Raw genomic sequence first — 4,577 nt, 5'->3', positions numbered from 1 at the left:
GCAGCTCAATGTAACATTGATAGGTTTAGCATTGACATGAAATCAGTCAAAACACCTCAAACACCTACATGATGCTAAAATGTTCCGTTTACCCATCATGAGGTTGCTACAAGCTAGCCTATGAATGAAAGTTTACAATGTAGGTGCACAGGTCGAGATACATATTTTAGTAATCAAGGTGACAGACAGTGACACATTCAGTCAGCAAGTAGTTTAGCGGTTACACCGGCCGGCCCCGGTGGCAATAAATTAGTAAAAACTAACCTTGACTTGGAAGAGTTCCAGTGTTGGATAGCCATAGCCAGCTAGCCGGGTGTTTGAGTAGGCTAAACTAGCTAGCTGCATTCGCTAGCTAAGTAAGTGAAAGTGAAAAAAATTCAATGAAATATAGCTCTCTCTCTCTGAATCTCTTTAATTTTTGAAAAAATGGATTTGTTCAAAACTGTTAGTTAGACTATTGTCTTTCTCTTTGAGTCAACTACACACCACATTTTATGCACTGCAGTACTATCTAGCTGATCATTTGATTGGGTGGACAACATGTCAGTTCATGCTGCAAGAGCTCTGATAGGTTGAAGGATGTCCTCTGGAAGTTGTCATAATTACTGTGTAAGTCTTTGGATGGGGGTGAGAACCATGAGCCTCCTAGGTTTTGTATTGAAGTCAATGTACCGAGAGGAGGATGGAAACTAGCTGTCCTCCGGCTACACTACGGTACTACCCAACAGATTGCTGTTAATCAACTATTTGGTGACGTGAATATATTTAGTATAGTTTTATCTAAAAAGGATAACTTTTTTAATGTTTCACTATTTTTATTTTAATGAAATTCACTGAGGAGGATGGTCCTCCCCTTCCTCCTCTGAGGAGCCTCCAATGGTCTACGTATCGGTACGCGTCTACCTGTGCGCATCTACGTGTGAGCGCGCCCAACGGATGTGTGTGTGTGTGCTGACGACACAACAGTGGTAGGCCTGATCACCGACAACGATGAGACAGCCTATAGGGAGGAGTTCAGAGACCTGGTAGTGTGGTGCCAGGACAACAACCTGTCCCTCAATGTGAGCAAGACAAAGGATCTGATCGTGGACTACAGGAAAAGGAGTGCCGAACATGCCCCCATTCACATCGACGGGGCTGTAGTGGAGCGGGTCGAGTGTTTCAAGTTCCTTGGTGTCCACATCACCAACAAACTATCATGGTCCAAACACACCAAGACAGTCGTGAAGAGGGCACGACAACATATTTTCCCCCTCAGGAGACTGAAAAGATTTGGCATGGGTCCCCAGATCCTCAAAAAGTTCTACAGCCGCACCATCGAGAGCATCCTGACCGGTTGCATCACCGCCTGTTATGGCAACTGCTCGGCATCCGACCGTAAGGCGCTACAGAGTGTAGGGCGTACAGCCCAGTACATCACTGGGGCCAAGCGTCCTGCCATCCAGGACCTATATACTAGGCGGTGTCAGAGGAAGGCCCAAAAAATGGTCAAAGACTCCAGTCACCCAAGTCATAGACTGTTCTCTCTGCTACCGCACGGCAAGCGGTACTGGAGCGCCAAGTCTAGGTCCAAAAGGGCTCCTTAACAGCTTCTACCCCCAAGCCATTAGACTGCTGAACAATTTATCAAATGGCCACCCAGACTATTTACATTGATCCCCCCCCACCCCCCTTGTTTTTACACTGCTGCTACTCGCTGTTTATTATCTATGCATAGTCACTTTACCCCTACCTACATGTACAAATTACCGTTATTGTTATTTTATTGTGTTACTTTTTATTAAATGTTTTACTTTAGTTTATTTAGTAAATATTTTCTTAACTATATTTCTTGAACTGCATTGTTGGTTAAGGGCTTGTAAGTAAGCATTTCACGGTAAGGTTGTATTCAGTGCATGTGACAAATACAATTTGATTTGATTTGTGTCCACGTGTGTAGGGAAGCAGGTTGCCAGCTGTCAGGAGTGCAGGTTGCAGTAGTCAGTCAAGGGGAACGGGCTGTTCAAGCTGCCAGTCAGACCCAGGCAGGACTACAGCCACACCAGCCCCTACAGTAATGATGATGGGGGAGCAAATCCTGCACTACAGGAGCTCATTAAGGGAGTTTGTTAAAAACAACAGTCCTCAGGCTGGCTGAGGGGAGACAGGTGTTGGTCCAGGTTTGGGAAGAGAGAGGAAAACTGGCTGGGAAGACACAATCACATCACAGAGCTCCCATCCAGCCCCACCGAAATCAGGGAAAGCCATACTGAACGAGGGACTCCTTCTGGGGAGAGAGGGATACTGAACAATATACACTGGTATATACAGTTATATAGTAATAAGTATACTGTGTGGTAGGTTACTGATGTAAAAGACCACTCAGAGTACATGCAAGCACTAACATAATGCAATCCCACACAGCCGATACAGGCATGCCCAGCAGCCAATGCCTGCTGCACGTACGTTCACACAGATAACAGTAAATTGAACACATATAGGTAGCCAAGTACATCTTAACTCCACGATACAACATCCGCTGAGTTGATTGCAGACGGGACTTTTTTGGAGTGAACCTCCAACTCCTCCAAGTTGCTGTGCAGTCGATACATAAAAAATGGACATTCTTACACCCTTACCGTGTACCTATGTTTGTCTTCTGTTGTTGTGTGCCTTTCTTTCTTTACTGAAATCCATACTTTTTAATTAAACGTTAATCAAATTCAACCACTGATTGTTTCCTTGTTGCTGTTGCTCTAAAATGGCAACTCAGCATGAATGCACGTGCCGATTGAATCTCAACAAGGAAACAGTCAGTGGTTGTATTTGATTAACGTTTTATTAAAGAGTATGGATTTCAGCAAACAAAGAAAGGCATGCAACAACAGATGACAAACATAGGTAGACGGTAAGGGTGTAAGAATGTACATTTTTGAAGTATCGACTGCACAGCGACTCAAAGCAGTTGGAGGAGTCGGATGTTCACTCCAAAAATTCCATCTGCATTCAACTCCGCGGACGTTGTATCGTGGAGTTGAGATATACTGTACTTGACTAACATATAGGGAGCTAGCTGCATTCCATTAACATTAGAGGAGACCAGAACATGAGATTAAATTCCATTCATTAAGTTCTACTTGTAGTTTGTGGAAACACTAATTGTGAGGAAGAGCTTATCAATATTCCAGTTGGTGGGGAAATAAAGTTCTCACACGTACACACAGGCAAATGAATCCTGACAGTCCGGCTCTCTGCCGTTAATGATATACATTCACAGTCGAGTGGAAAAGCATCTCATCTCTGCTTGGCTTCACAGTAAAAACTTGACTCACACCGAGGCAATGCAGCACACACATTTCAGCCAGCCTGGCCATTAAAAACACCATTCAACCATCTCACTCATCAGTTTCCACTTCCCCCTGTCACTGTCATTTCTCACCATTGAAATAGATAGCGCCTCTCACACATACAGTATTAAATGCCTCTTCGCATTCCCCGCGTTCAGTCAAGGCTGAAAATCACCATAATTACTGCCGCTCTCGCTGTGGATGAGCACCACAGTTAGGGAGGCACAGGGAATCATTTGATGCTGCAATCTAAAACTAAACACAACACACTTAAACATAATAGGGGAAACATGCAATTACTGGTAATTAAGAAGCAGGAATCTTCTGCAGTGAGGTCAATCAATCTCTCTGGGGCTGAAAAGAGAACCAACGCCAGATCACAAGAGCTTAGGCCGAAATTAGATTTCTTTCCCCTCTGCCACAGCCAGTGGTGCCAATAGAGAGAGTTGCGTTGTGTGTCACCACACCAGAGTTCTGATTTGATATCCCCCAGGTCATTATTTCATCTCCATGATGACAAATCTCCCTTTAAATAACATGAGGAATGAGAACGTTGTTTTTATTATTTATTGGGAAGAAAAGTGGCCGTTCTGACTAAACTCCAGTAGCATGAGATTATGCTAAACTAACAGGCATTAAAGAGCCTAATCCTCCTTAATGTCTGAGAGTGGAGTCGCATGTCGTCTGGCGAATACCCTGTCTGCCCCCCTGGTTGGTTCACATGTTCCAATGGCAGACTCGGTTAGATCATCCAACTGCCGGCTATAGGGAGGGAACCTCAGGTCCTTAACAACAAACTCACTAAGTGACTTGACTTATCAAAAAAGGATTACATTTACATTTGACATTTTAGTCATTTAGCAGATGCCCTTATCCAGAGCGATTTACGCACGCACTTACATGCGCAAGTACACACGATTTACAGTTACAGATTAGACCTACCATCATTAGACCTACCATTTCCAGTTATTTTGAATCAGCATACTGCAGTGTGTGTATGAACATGATATTTAACGTTTTCTCAGAAAAAGAGGCACATTGGGTCACATAGCTCAGCCTGACACGTGGCCTACTTGTACTTTGTACAACATGGCTGAAAAGATATCATAAGCGGTCAGTGTTACTTTGGGCAGTTGTGGATTCTCTCTCACATTTTTACGGATGAGTACTATATGTTCTGAAAACTGCAGATCAAACAGAAATGTGCCATGCGTGGACCTGCCTAGCATACAGTGGTAAAATTAACCTAGC

The sequence above is a fragment of the Coregonus lavaretus genome (genome assembly GCF_964263955.1).
Source record: "Coregonus lavaretus genome assembly, chromosome: 30".
Taxonomy (NCBI): Eukaryota; Metazoa; Chordata; class Actinopteri; order Salmoniformes; family Salmonidae; genus Coregonus; species Coregonus lavaretus.
The sequence above is the reverse complement of the archived record's forward strand: the minus strand, read 5'-3'. Positions refer to the sequence as shown.